The 15328-nt window shown below is 42.1% G+C and overlaps 1 protein-coding gene and 1 long non-coding RNA gene across 3 annotated transcripts in view; one reads left to right on the forward strand and one right to left on the reverse strand.

Moving 5' to 3' along the window:
• LOC107148310 (T cell receptor alpha chain MC.7.G5-like) overlaps positions 1-15328 on the reverse strand; it is a 282213-nt gene that overhangs the window by 119004 nt on the left and 147881 nt on the right. The window lies entirely within an intron of this gene.
• The window catches only part of LOC125615285, a 17207-nt gene continuing 4811 nt past the window's right edge, over positions 2933-15328 (forward strand). For both annotated transcript variants that reach the window (XR_007345865.1, XR_007345866.1), the window contains exon 1: positions 2933-3002. This is a non-coding gene — a long non-coding RNA (uncharacterized LOC125615285). The remainder of the gene's footprint in view (positions 3003-15328) is intronic.

Here is a 15328-nt window from a genome sequence, read left to right on the forward strand (position 1 = left end):
GCACATAACATAATTTGGTCAATTTCATTCCCTAGCACCTCCCCTGCCCCTCCCCTCTTCCTTCCCCCAGTCCCTTCCTCCACTCTACTGGTCTCCTTTCTATTTTCATGATGTATGGGAATTTCTAAGAAGCCAATTCTCATGCCCTGCTCTGGTGCATGCTTCCTGGGTAGTTAGTGGTTGCAGCCCACATCTGTTGAGAATTGGCCCAAAGCCAGAAACCTTTGTTCTCTGAATTGGAAAGGAACTCAAATGTGGGGTGTTAGGGGTACAGGGAACCACAGCAAGTGCACATTATGGGGGCTCTGTTGCCTCATAAAGAAGCTGCATCTGTTGGATGAGGCAGCTGGTGAGAAGGCCAAGTCAGCAGTGGATGTGAACAGTTTCCCAGCCCTGGGGCCTACTTGTCCCACCACTTCCCACATTTCCTCTTAGAAAATGGGCTCTTCCAGGTTTATTAGCCAAGCCAGATCTGACTATTGGCATCAGTGTGGTGGTATACACACCACTGAACAAAGAGATCCTTCCAGATGTGATGATGGAGACAAGATAGCTTGGGGTGTGGAAGCCAAAGAGCCATGGCAAAACCACCAAGGTCAGCCATCCTGACCCTTACTGGAAAGATCTATACAGAGAGAAAGGTATAGTAGAAAAAAAGTTTATCTTTCATTTTTCTCATTAAGATAAAGGTTAGTAAATGCTGGTACAAAATTGCCTTCCTTCTACATAATTGATCTGCACTGATAGTGGAGTTAATCAGAACATGTAGGACAGAGTCTCAATTTTCATTCTAAATTCTGTATGTGCAATGTACAGGAACTATGAGAGTTACATTCCAATGGAAATAGAGTAATTAGAGACCTGTTTTACACAGAGACTTGGAGTATTTACATTGGAGAGAGGGGACAATTTTTCTCTGGAGTCAGATTCACTTACTTTGAGCCTCTAGATTAACAAGCCTGTGTTGACTTGTTCTGGGTTGTTTGCGAGTAAACCAGGCCTGCCTTAAGCACACTGCAGAATGAGGTGTGGAATAGAAAATCAACATAGGCCCAGAGAGATGGAGTTGTCTGAGGTGATAGTGCTTTTTTCTTCCATCCAAGGCCTATGATCTGAGTAGCCAGTCCACACAACTGGTACACTTGGGACTATGCTTGGGAGCTTTATAGGATCTGTAGATTGTGTAGACTCCAAGGTTCACTTCTGAGGCTTTCCAGGAGTGATATGGCAATGGCTCAACCTTTCCTAATGACATATGCAGTGATGGTGTTGTTGGACCTTATAGGTAGAATCTCCCAAGTCATTCTGAGACAGGAATCCTCAAGGGTTGTAAGGTCAGTGGAGCTCAGGCTCAGTCTCCAAACCCTGCTCTGGGAACATGTCTTTGAGAAAAATGCCCACAAATGGCGCAAGGTGGTGCTAACTTTCAGACTTGCATGAGATGGGGTGGGGCCGAGAAGCAAAAAGCAGGAATAGGAAGGGACCTGGTTTAGGTCACTTCCCTATTGAGATAAAAACAGTCTGGGCATAATAATCATTGGAAGATGTGAACTCAAAGTGAGGGGATGGGAAAGAGAACTGAGAGGTGGAAAGTTTATAGAGATCAACACTCTGTGTGGGTAGATTTCAAAAAAGGTATGATTTAAAAAAGTGGAGGCCCAAGGATCAAGAATAGAGATTTAGAAATAAATGCTGCAGAAGATACCAATTGAATGACCAGGTTTGAAATAATAATAGCATTTTACAAAAACTAATGTTATACTGTCACAAGATAGTTCAGGTTGCCTGAGATAACAGAGAAATGAAAGAGGAAATCTCTCCACAGAGGTTTCTGAAGAAATTCAAAAATTTAACTTGTACATTAACCTTGTAATGGAAATGAGAATGTACAGACAAGGCCTGGTGGGAGTTAGCTTCAGAAAGGAAATACTGAGAAGTACAAATAAGTCATGACACTTGCCAAAAAAGTGAAAATTCCATGCTTAATAAGTGGTCGGACTTAACGTAGGTTGAAAAATATGATTTTCCATCAGAATAGTAGTAGCAACATTTCAGTATACTTGGGTCTGGATGCCTCTTGTCAAGTAAAAAGGGAAGCTGCTATTCTGTGAGTTCAATAATGGACACACAGGGGACAATTAGTTTGATCCCTGATTCTGTGGTTTAGCAGGTCCTCTGGCTCAGAAACACCCTGAGATGGTTTGTGTTTTCAGGCCTTTTGTTTTTGAATGCTGTGTGGGGCTATTACTGCACCTAAGGGCCTTGACTTTGCCTGTGTAGGTATGAAAACTCCATACTGGAAATAAAGATGACTTTTTGCAAGCCTTGCCTAAGACCTACTTAATATTAGTACCTCAAGTAGCTTGTAAGTTTGGATTCTCAGACTATAGCATAGGAATGTACACTTCCCAGTCTTTTTCTTACTGCCCCTAAATATAGCCATAGAATGTTCTGTCTGGTTTCTTGGGAGCCAGCTGTATCTTCCTTTCTTTTTTTTTTTTTAAATTTGAGACAGGATCTTTTTTTTTTTTTTTTAATTAATTAATTTATTTTTTTAGTATTTGGCGGACACAACATCTTTGTTGTATGTGGTGCTGAGGATCGAACCCGGACCGCACGCATGCCAGGCGAGCGCTCTACCGCTTGAGCCACATCTCCAGCCCCCGTATCTTCCTTTCTTGCAGGAACATTCTAAAGGGTTCCTTTAGAAAACTTGGGAAACTGTAAGACTAAAGACAAGCCACAGCCTGAAGCCCAGGCTGCTGACTTGAGCACAGATGGGAGAATGTTAACAGCCAAGAAATACGAGGTCTTTGGCTCCTTTCCCAGAACTGCCAGGCTAAGACCTTGGCAGAGACTCAACAGGAAACTGAACTCTATTTGCATATCCTTTTATACATGGGAGATTAAAAGCTTCAACCTTGAGTGATCACAGTTTTTGAGAATCATAAGGAGGCATTAAAGAAGAGGAGGAGTGTCCCTGGAGCTGGAGGCGATGCAAGGTAGCTGTGGGGTTAGCAATGACTTTCAATCCCCTTTGATTAATCATGAGTGTATTTCATTTAGTTCCTTTTTTAAATTTTATCCTTATCAGGTCACATAAAGGCATCAGCAGGGCAGGGATCTGTGCTTCGCAAGTCTTGGGAGTCTGACAAATTTGATCCCCTTTGTCCCATGGCTAAATGCTCCTCTTTCTTTCTGGGCAGAGACCTGTATAGCTTCTTGGTGCTGAAGGAACCTTGGAGGTAATCTAATATAACTCTTTATTGTACAGATGAGAATCTGGGCTCAAAGAGATTAACCAACTTGTCCAAAGTCACACAAAAAGTTAGGAGTAAATGTTCTGACTCACAGTTTTCTTTTCCAACAGGCGGCTGGCCCTCCTTAGCAGGTGGAAGTTTCCTCAGATCTCAGAGAGCTGCTTTCCAGCATGGGGTTTGGCACAGATGTGCCTCCTGATGGCTCCCATCAGAACAGGCATTTCTGGCAAGAGAGCAGCTCTGATCCCCTGGCTTTCCTGGACCAGGTCCCTATAATTCTTTAATGCAAGAAGCCAGAGGACTGGAATGAGGATATTTACCCCCGGGATTCATTTAGGGGAACTTGGCTTTCTTGGCCACATAGTATAGTGAAAATTGCCCTATGCAGACAGCATGGGGAACATGAGGATGGACAAGTGTCACTCTTCACAGGCTAGTAATTAATTTTATTTTTCCATTTTAAGGATGGGAAAGAGTCTTTCTACTCCTAAATTAGATATATCCCTTTATTAAATATATCCTAAAATGGAGAGATCCTTTGAGAGACCATCCTTGAAGCTGGATGAGACCAAGCTTTCTGAAAATTGAGACCCCCTTGTACAGCTTTTGTCCCAGACATTCGAACCTGATCAGTTGGAAAGAAGTTTGGTATTAAAAATTCATTCTCCCTAGTACTTTTGGTGAAGTGGAGTCACCTTCATTCCAGACAGACTAAGGGCAACGAGGGCACAGTGTCTTACTGATGAGATTGACCTCACAGTGGTGGTCTTGTGTTTAGGGCTTTTACTATCATTAGTAGCACAGGAGAGAATTCAGGGAGGTTGTATGGGAAGAACACTCCTGATGAGGGTTTTTTTTTTTTTTTTGGTATTGGGGATGGGACTTAGGGGCATTTAACCACTGAGCCACATCCCTAGACCTTATTATATTTTATTTAGAGACAGCGTCTTGGTAAGTTGCTGAGGCTGGCTTTGAACTCACAATCCTCCTGCCTCAGCTTCCTGAGCTGCTGGGATTACAGGTATGTGCCATTGCACCCAGCGTAATGAGGTATTTTTATGAAAAGTATGCTGGCTGTACATGTGGATTTCTTATTTTGGAAAAATGCTAGTGGCCATTGGCATGATCCTCCTATTATGCATCTTTCAGTCTTTTCTGAGTGAAAATCAGTCCACTTCTGACCATTAATTGTTAGGAGGAATGGAGGATTAGTATTACTGACTACCTTTAGTGTGCCAGTCACCCAGGTTTGCCAGGTGCTCACCAGAAATTAATTAATTTAATACTTGTAATGACTCTGAAATTATTACCCCTATTTTATGGATGAGGCTTAGAGTAGAGGCTTAGAGAAGTCTTTTTTATTTTATTTTTTTATTAGTTGCTCAAAACATTACAATGATCTTGAGAGAAGTCTTTTTTAAGGTCCCAGAACTACTAAGCAAGACATTGTGATTTTCATATTTTTTATTCTTCTCATTCATAAAAGAACTCTCAGATATAAACATACATGCAATTCATAATCAAAATTTCTTAAATCATTTGTGTTAAGATAGGTGAAAGGATCTTGCCAAAGTTAGGGACATTTGTAGGTTGCTTTTAAGTTCAACACACACTAATATTTTTGTGAATGATTAGGCCTATTTATTTTTATATATGGCTTTCCTATCTTCACTCTACTGCCACTTATTTAAGAGAGGAAAACATATTTTTTAATTGTATTGAGACTTCGTGTCAAAGCAGTGAGTGAAAAAGTTATCATGGATTTGCAAATGTGAGGGATTATAGGAGGTAGCATCTGGAACTCCAGGAAAACCCCACTCCTATCTTTTTCTCACTTTGGCATGAATCACATGTTTTGACCTTTGTTATTTCCCCCGTGTCCCAAAAGTCAAGAGCTAAGAAAAGCAACCTTGTTGGGCGGCCAGCCCCACCTTAAAGGCAGGTGAGGGTTAGGTTTATACATACCCAGTAAACATCCAGAATAATCCTTCTGGCCAATAGGACTACTGAAAGGCTCTCTCAAGATTCATCCTGGTGAACCCCCATCTGTCACTTTTCTCCTCACTCTTTGCCCCAACCAATTCTGGATTCAGTAAGTCAGAAGGGAAAAGACCAAGGCAATTCAAAGAAGTAAAATGGAAAAGTAATGTTCATACAAGGATAAGAGTGTAGTTCAGGTATGATCAGGGTGGAGGTGTATACTGGGAGGGGGAGATTCAGTTAGGGAAAGATTGTACATGCAGATTCTCTTTTTATTCTGGCTACCAGGGAGATTCCAGTCCCTTTCAGTTTCTCTGGGTTCCCAGTGGCAAAACACAATAATATTCAGCTTAGTCCCCCTCTTTTAGTCTGTTGGCTGTAAATACAACTGATTGTCAAAATTGTCACTGATAACAAGTGATAACAAGTCTCCCTCCACGGAAGATGGATAATACTCAATATCTCTCAAAAGACTAAGTTTGGAAACACATTCACATTGCAGAAGTTTGGTGTTACCAATTCATATAGAAGAGTCTGAAGTTAAACTCCAGATTTGCAGGTAAGTATCAGAGAGTTCCAATATTTCTATTGTCCCTCCAAAGACTGACTGGACTTCTAGGAAAGAGGAGGCATTGATAAGAATCTCAAGAGACAGAATAAGATTCTCACCTCACCTCCCAATGAGAACTTCTGCTTGCCATAGAGAGACAGCGCAAGGAGGATCTGCTGAGGCATACCACCAGGTGCTGGGGTCTGAGGATGGAAAAGTGCCACAGACATACCCAGAGGCTGCTGGTCTTCTCAGATGCCGAGTGAAGGGGCAGCATCATGGGGACACGAGAGGAAACTGTCCTGGTCTCTATGCACACTTCCTTTGATAGAGTAGTTTATGAAAGTCAGAGAGGACTCTGGGAGGGCAATGAATTCATTCTTTGCCCACAGACATGATTTTAATCATCAGTTTTTGATATATTCCAGAAAAAGGAGACTCTCTGGTTGTGTGGCATAGTGGTACCCTTGGAAGCAGGCTGTCTTGTGCTTATGTCCTGGCTTTGCCACTTACCAGCCATGTGACCTTGGGCAATACCTGTACCTCCTTATGCTTTGGTTTCTTTATTTGTAAAATAGCAATGGATCCTTGTGAAGATTAAACAGATTAGAACATAACTACTTTGAACAGTGACTTGCATATAGAAAAGTGCTCCAAGACTGTAGGACATCAATCATGATTATTACTAGTAACTTCTTGCAGTTGCTAATGATTTTTTTTTCCAAGGGAATTTTCATTTTAAAATTCTTTTTGCAGAATCTTCAGAAAGCTTTTCTTTTCCCAACTAATTGAAATGGGGATGACTTATCATAGGATTTATTGAAGGGACCTCAGGCTGTATCTAGTCAGGCTTCTTCACCTTACAAATGAGTCCAGGGAGGTGACGGGCTCAAATTCTTAAAGGGCAAAACTAGATTTGAAACCCAAGTTATAGTCTAAGATTTCTTTTTCCATTTTGTAATAACTTCATGCATAGCAATTAAACATTGTCTAATTTCTTTGTGGCTCACTTAGGGCAACTCAGAAACGGACCAGGCCTTATCCTGTGGAAGGGGCTCATCAGTGGTGATTATAATAAACTGTCATAATCATGGCACCTCATTGGCTTTATTTTTCTTTACAGCATTATCCTATTGTAGACTTTCCCTTTTGTTGAAAAAGAAAGGAGGGGCGCTATTGTCTCTGAATGGAAGGAGGGAAAAACTGCAAGGCAGGCTGTGGCTATTGATCCATCTGTTCCTCAGCAGAGCAGGCTGGAGGCCCTGCTGTGAGGAGCAGGATCCCTAATGAGCAGGGTTGTACAGGTTGAGATGAGAGAGAAGGAGACCAGCCTTTCTTCTTTCACCCAGCAACACGTGCTGCGCACCTGCTATGTGCTCAGTATGATGCTAGGTATCTATAGGAATGCAAAAAATCCAGGGCAGTGTTTGAGACTTCAAGGAATTTCTTTAGAAAGAGACAGAGATCACAGACTGACCTGTAGGCAAGCTCTGGAGTTCTTCAAGGGCCTTGTACTCCCACAACAGAGAGAAAACTTCTTGTTCTCTAAGCCTTGAAGGTGCTAGTTGGGAACTCAGCTTGGCTGGAAAGAGAAAGATTTTCCAGGTGGCCAGAGGAGAGAGTCGCAGGGATGTAGACCGGAAGTGCATGGGTAATAGAGCACTTTCCTGGGGCAACCAGGTGTCAGGGTATGGAGGAAAGAATTCTGGATCAGAGTTCTTATGGTTTTGCCACTAACTGGTTGTGTGATACTGGGGAATTCATTTCTCCATTCTTCATGTTCTACTTCTTCTCCTGAAAAGGTTGAAATCAGGCAGAGTTTCTCACTGTTCTACCACTCTGTGCGTGTAGGAGTGGATATCCTCATATGCAAAGAGAAATGGGCTTTGATGAGAAGAAATGGGCTAGGTGTGAACTCAAAGACTTTGAGCTGATTCTTCCTATTGAAGAGGGTCATTGTTGCTGAGCCACCTCTCTGATTTCCACTGATAGTGCCAGTGACCCTGGCCCCTTTGTGGTTCTTTGATCCTTATTTATGAACTTGGTGCATGAAACTCTTCCTCACTGCTTTAGAAGACCAGGGCAGTTAATCTCCTGCCATTCACTCATGATTATAGCATAGGAGCAAAGCAAACATGGCTGAGGTCTCAATGTAGGAAGAGCCTCCCACATGATAGCTAAGACAGCACACACGAGGCTGCAGTTCCTTGGCGTTGTCCCTGTGGAGGCTGGCTTCCCTTTTCAATGCCTCTGAATAATACTTTGTCAGATGGCAAGTGAAGTTGGAACTTGGCCCAGGCTTGTGACTCCAGCATGCCCGGTAGCCCTGGAGGCTGAACCCCTAAAGCATGGTGTGGGCTTGCACACAGTCACCCTACTCCTCAGATTTCTCTGGAATGACTTCATGGAGAGGAGGAAAACTCAAGAACCTCACTTGGGTGGCATGTGTTTTATTTTAGCTTCATAATTTATTGGGACATTGATCTGCAAGTGTAGCCGAGGCTGCAGCTTGTGTTCTAGAGTGGAGGCAGCTTGGGACCAGCAAAGGAGATGCATCTTCCACTTTGTACACCTTCCTTTTCTGGAGAATCAGTCCATAGATATGGTCACACAAGTTGGGAGAGAGTCAAGGCAAAGGGATTAACATGACGACATCTCATTTTCCACTTGTCAATAATTTAATTCTGCCTTCATCCTTTTCATGTTGTAAGTTTTGATCTTTTCTGGTCTGCTTCCCTACTCCAATCTATCTCCCAGCACATACTTTGTGCTAATTAGTGGACTTCCATCACCTGGGCTTGAAAAATGAAAGTTTGAGCTACTGTGTAAGACCCCTCAGCAGGATAAGTAGGAAAAGCAGTTTCCTTTTCCAAACTCACAGAAAAGCTATTGTTATTATGTGTCTTAAAAGTGTACATTAAAATGTTATTTCTAACAGAGGACTCAGAAAACACCTAAATTCCAAATACTGGGTGCCCTGTCCATATCCCGGCCTTTGCTGAAATATCACCTTCCTTGACATCCTGATGGAAAATTGTAATCTCTCTAGCCCCTTGGCAACACCTTCTCTGATATTCTCTCTCTCTCTGTTTTATTTATCTAACATATTTACTTATTTAATTTTGTATTTATTTCCATCAAAATATGAGCTTCATGAACTTCCCAGAGCCATATCCCTAGTGTTTCTAAAAATGTACCTGGCACACAGTAGGTTCTTAATAAATTGTTATTGAATGAATAAATGAATGTTGTTACATTCTATGAACGAAACTTTAATCTCTAAAATCTATACTTGGGATTGATTTTCCTTCTTAATAATTTGTTGCCCTAGTAGTATATTTATACTGACATTTCTTTTCCTGAAAGCTATAAATACTCATGAGGTTTAGTCCTTAAGCCAGAAAAGGATAATTTAAACTTCCTTAGTCTACTCTCTGCATCCAGGTAAAAAGAAAACTTATGACGGTTAGATTTCTTATTTAAATACAGAGTTTGGGAGTCTGACCTTATTTAAATTAATACAAGCAATTGCATTTGGCTTGACTTCCTGTGTCCCATCACCAGGTCTTTTTCCTATTGAGTGTGGCATGCTGGCTGACTGCAACCTCACGAGCCCTTGAGCATGTCTCCAGATAATGTCTTCAGCATTTGATGCACACTACTGTGTGCTGCTAAATCCATAAATGTATGAGTTTGTGATGTGTAAATAGCTTAAATAAATAAATAAACACACCCCAGTGGATTCTGTATTCTTGAAGAATACCCAGATTATGTGATGTCTGAGGTGGTAGGGGGTTAGGAATTGCTGTTTCACTTAGGAAAATATGTTATTGTGTTTTTTGGTTATGAAAATAGCAGGCTCTTGCGGGTTTCTTTGGTGAGAAAGTCTGAAACGTTCCTTTGTGAAATCAAGTAGAAGCGTTCACCTTTTTCTCTGTCAACCCAAGACTCAAGGCCTGGGTCCTTGGGTCTCAAAGGTGAGGGAAGGAGAGAAAAGAGAAAAAGGTTCCCATCCTCCCTATTTTACCAGTGCCACAGCAGGATATCCAAGGAACTTAGGGGCATTAACATCTGCTCACCACCAGGAAGTTGTATATGGTCCTAGAGTGCTTTATTATCAACCTGAGAGAAAATTCCATTGCAGTCAATAGCATTGAGGGAGGGGACAGAAGAGATTGAGAGAAGCATCCCTGTGGGCAGAGTCAGCAGCAGTCCTGTGCACGGTCCTGTCCCCTGCATTCAGCATGGGGTGCCACGCCTGGCCTTCACTCATTAAATCTTTCATGTACTCATTTGCTTAATATATATTTATTGAGTGCTTAATATGTGCCAGACTTGTTCTTACTGCTGGGGTTAAAGCAATGAATAAAACAGACAAAATCCCTGCTATCAGGGATCTTGTATTCCAGTGGAGAAGTGGACGAAAAATAAACAAGTAAAATACACAGCATGTCAAAGGGTGATAAACGCTACGGAGCATCATGAAGCAGATAGGAAAGACGGTGTTTGCTGGAAGAACAAATGAAGTGCCCTGACAAAAAAATTAAAGCTGTCCAGTCCTATCATTTCAATTAATATTGGAGGAAATGTGTTCTGTTGAAGAGTAGGAAAGGAGCCTTGACTCTGAGTTTGTTCACCTTGTCAGCCTGGAGAATTTATGAGGCAGCACGTACTGTCTGAGACACTGCAGTGTGCTAAGACCCTGCCTAAAGCAGGGAAGGCTGTTTAGAAATTAATTTCTATTCTTTGCACAGTGGCTCCTGTACCTTAATCCACCACAGAGTTTTTTGGGGTTTTTTTTTTTGCTCATTTTTGAATGCAGGGAACTGTGGATATCATATCTTGATCTGGTTTATTGCCTCTGTATAAGTGATAAGTGGGTGGCAATGGAAGAGACACACTGAGACATTTTGCCTCACAGTGCGAATGTAGGAGGGTGCTAAAGCTAGCAATTCTACAGACTTGACAGAAACCCGTAGAATTTCTCCAGTTCTCACTACACCAGCCCTAGACCCCTGTAGTTGCCATTCCAGGCAGGCTCCTAAGAAGGAGAGAAAAAGGCAGTGAATCCGTGAGAACTGCCAGAGACTCCAGGGGTGTCCAGTAAGACACCTCCTTTGATAAGCATCAGGAGGAAGGGACATGTGGGCTCCTTATCCATGTGTGGCCTGGGAGGAAAGTAGAGACACCAACACAGTGTCTGTTATGACTCTTGAGAGAAGGCACAGAGAGAGGCTCAGTGGGGCTGGGGGCTGAATTCAGGGACAGTGTTGGTGAGGGTCATGTCCTGCTGAGCCTTGCTTTGTTGAGGCCCTGGGTCCTGCCTTACTTGCCTAGGAGAGGGCGAGATAGATGAGGAAGCAGATCCTCTGCACGGCTTCACACAGGGACCCCTCTGCCTTCCAGCTGCCCCCAGCTGCTTCCTTCTCTCAGTTAACACCTTCTGTATGATGCACTTGTGCTATAGCTCCTGTCCCCAGCCATCCCATTCCCCTGAGGAGTCTTGCCAACCACAGAAGGCTCACAGTACCTGCTTCCTGTTGATGGGATGACAGTGCTTCTTTGAGATGAATGATGTAGTCCCATAAGTAAAGCCAGCTGAGGGGAGCTTGTTTGATTGATAGCAAGGTTTCTGTTTCCTGCCCTAGAAGTTAAATTCGATATCATTGCTCCATTTCCAAATTAGATATACATGGTGTATACTCTGTGGTGATGTTAACAGTTAATATCAAGAAGAAGCATTATTGACATTTACAGCTGTAATCAAAAGAACCATCAAAGGAGGAGATCAATACTACTGCACAAAGACTCTGAGGATGTTGTAATGATCGTTGTGTTCCTTGCAAACTCCCTCTAGGCAAAGTTGGATAAGGGTGATTCACCCATGTGTAAAAGAGCAATTCAATGAAACACTGTCTCCAAGTTTGAACCAGTTTCCTGATCTTTATTGAGCTCATCTATCTTTTTTTTTTTTCCCTGAAGGGTACCTATACTGAATTCCACAAACAAAATATTGTAAAAAACAAACAAAACAAAACATAGAAATCACCACTACATTCTGGTTTATGACAGCCTCAATTTATAGAAACTTCAAAAGAAGGAAGTGTTTGAATTTTTGGACATATACTTTGGAAATTAAAAACCAATAATTTTTGAAATTTCAAAATTGAACAGGTAAACTAATAATGGGAATTAGGAAGTACAGCCAAAACATGGAAGAGGGTCACTTGGTAAGCAAAAAATCAAGGGCAAAGGTGTCTTGCAGTGTCTAGGGATGGGCCCAGGACCTCGGATCCTATGCTAATGGAGGAAAAATGTGCTTAAACTTTCTTGACTTCACCATTGTGACTGAGAAAGACTGTGAGGGAATTTAGGTAAGGATGGTTCAAGTTCAACTGCGCCCTGGTCTTTGCTCTTCCCACACACCTCTGTTGCATTTTATCTAAGTAACTACCCTGCCCACTATTTCTGCAGGACTATAAGTAAGTCCTCAAGGAGACCACATTACTTGGTATTAATGTTGTGTCATCATTACCCACCTGAACCACATCGAGGTGCTCACTCTCTTTAATTCTTTGAAAGTTACCAAGGTCTACCTCTCAGGACTTAATACTTGATCTTTTATATCAAGTCATCTAGCTCTGGGATCAGCCTATAAATCTAGGCCTTCTTACCTTATCACTCTGCATCAGACCCTGGAGATTTACAAATGAATGACAAACATGCTCTTGTCTCTCACAGGGCTTATGTTGGAGCATAAGAACCAATCACCACTTAAATATTTGCATAATCAATTTTTCTGTTGCAGCTCTCTGTGATAAATATTCTACAGAAGTGGGAGGATCATGAGAGCATATTAGAGAATCCAGGTTCCAGTCAGGAGGGCAGGGAAGTGACTTTTCAATTGAGACTGAGTCTATTATACTTCCAGATCCACTCTGCTTCCTACTACTCCAGGAGGTTGACCTTAATGGACTGTATCTACTTGGTTCCCTCACTCCCTGGTATCCCATTTGGTCTAGCCAATGGGAGGCACCAGCAGGAGTCTAAAAGGAAGGAGGAGAGCGAGGTGGGTGTTCTTACCCTAAGTTCTTCCTGCCAGGCGCGGGTTGGCAGAGGCTGCCTTCCTCTGCTGGAGACTACAGCTCCTCTCTTGCAGCTGCACATTTCAGTAAAGGCTGTTCCCCACCATGCTTCAGGCCTAGGAGGGCAGGTAGGAGCTCTTGCCAGCCCCTGGGTGTTTCACCTTCTTTTATTGTTTTCCCATAATCCTGTGTATTAGTTTCCCACAGCTGCCTTAAAGTATCACAAACTGGGTGATTTGAAGCAATATAAATTTTTGTCTCACAGTTCTGGAAGCTCAAAATCTGAAGTCAGGGTGTTGACAGGGCCATGCTTCCTCTGAAACTTGTGGGGGAACACTTCCTTGCCTCTTGTCTCTTGCTGGCAATCTCTGGAGTTCTTTGGCTTGGCTTGCAGTTGCTTAACTATAGCATCTTGCCTCACTGTCACCTGGTGTTCTCTTGTGTGTCTTTGTCTTCAGGTGACTTCCTTATGAGAACACTAATTATATTGGGTTAGGAACCACTATACTCCCCTCTGACCACATGGTAGCTAGTTACATCATCAACTACTTTATTTCCGAATAAGGGTGACATTTTAAGTTATTAAGTGTATTTTAGTCATCATTTTCATTGCTGTGACCAAAAGACTCAACAAGAACAATATCAAAAAGGAAAAGTTTATTCTGGCTCGTAGTTTTAGAAGTTCAGTATACAAATGGTGAATTCCACAGTCATGGACTTGAAATGAGGGAGAACATCACCACGGTGGTTATGTATGGGCTCAGCAACATGGACTTCCACTCATCAAGGCTGACCTGCTGAAGGTCCGGTTTGACAGCAGCAGAGACTGACACTAAGCCTCTCATGTAGCATTGTCTCTCAGGGAGATCAGCCAGCAACCTGGTGGTAGGTTGATATACTGGACCACTTCTATCATGGAAGGGGAAACAGTTTGTCCATCCTGGAATGAATTTATCTTCTCTGCACATTATGCTTCAGCAAAAATCACCATCCGTGTACTTACAGAATGCCTTATCCACTGTCATCTACACATGGCATTGCTTCTGACAAGGAGCTCACTTCACAGCCAAAGAACTGTGGAAATGGGCTCATGCGCATGGAAATTTACAGGCCTTTCCATGACCCCACCATCCTGAAACAGCTGGTTTGAGAGGACAGTGGAATGGCCTTTAGAAGATACAGGTACAGCACCAGTTAGGTGGCAATACTTGCAGGAGTGGGGCAAGATTCTCTAAACCTGCATCTACTATATGGTACTGTCTCTCCTATAGCTAGGATTCATGCATCCAAGAATCAAGGGGTGGAAACAGGAATGGTATCACTCACCATTACCCCTAATGATCCACTAGCAAGGGTTTTGTTTCCTGTCCCCTCAACCTTATACTGTGCTAGCCTAGAAGTCTTAGTTCCAGAGGGAAAATGCTTCTACCAGGAGGTATGGCAATGATTTCATTAAACTGGAAGTTAAGAAACCCCTCGGCCACTTTGGTTCCTCCTTCCTTTGAGTCAATAGGCTAAAAAGGGAGTTATGGTGTTGGCAAAGGTGGGATTGATCCAGATTACCAAAGGGAAATTGAAGGCAAGGAAGAGTAGGCCTGGAGTGCTGGAGATCCCTTGAGTGTCTTTTTACTTTAACATGTCCTGTTACTAAGGTCAGTGGGAAGCTACAACAACCCAATCCAGGCAGGATGAAAAATGTCTCATACCCTTTAGGAATAAAGGTGTGGGTCATCCCTCCAGGGAAAGAACCAAGATCTGCTGAGGTTCTTGTTGAACACAGAGGGAATACACAATGGGTAGTAAAAGGAGGTAGTTATAAATACCAACTACAGCCACGTGACCAGTTACAGAAACAAGGATTGTAACTACCAGGAGTATTTCTTTCCTATTTTGTTAATAATATCTTTGTTCCTATATACACATCCATTAACTGGACATGTTTGTTTACTCTTATTTTTTCATCATGTAATGTAATTTTCTATAGTTTACTCTGAGATTTGTTCACTGAAAGTGCTTATGTATTGTGTAAGTGGAGGTTACTCTCTCCTGCAAGTTTTCTTTTTTAAAAATTTGTTCTTTTTAGTTAAACATACAATAGATTGTATTTTGACATATTATCCATACATGGAGTATAACTTCCCATTCTTGTGGCTGTACATGGTGACACTGCTTATGTATTCATATATGAACAAAGGAAAGTTATGTCTGATTCATTTTGTTGTCTTTCCTAGTTGTATATTCATCCCTTCCCTTCATTCCCCTTTGTCTAATCCAATGAACTTCTATTTCCCCCACTCCTTTGTGTGTTAGTATCCGCATATCAGAGAGAACATTCAGCCTTTGGTTTTTAGGGATTGGCTTATTTGGAACTGATATTCTCTAGTTCCATCCATTTACCAGCAAATGCCATAATTTCATTCTTCTTTATGGCTGAGTATATTCCATTGTCTATA

The sequence above is a fragment of the Marmota marmota genome, unplaced genomic scaffold, assembly GCF_001458135.2.
Source record: "Marmota marmota marmota unplaced genomic scaffold, marMar, whole genome shotgun sequence".
Classification (NCBI taxonomy): Eukaryota; Metazoa; Chordata; class Mammalia; order Rodentia; family Sciuridae; genus Marmota; species Marmota marmota.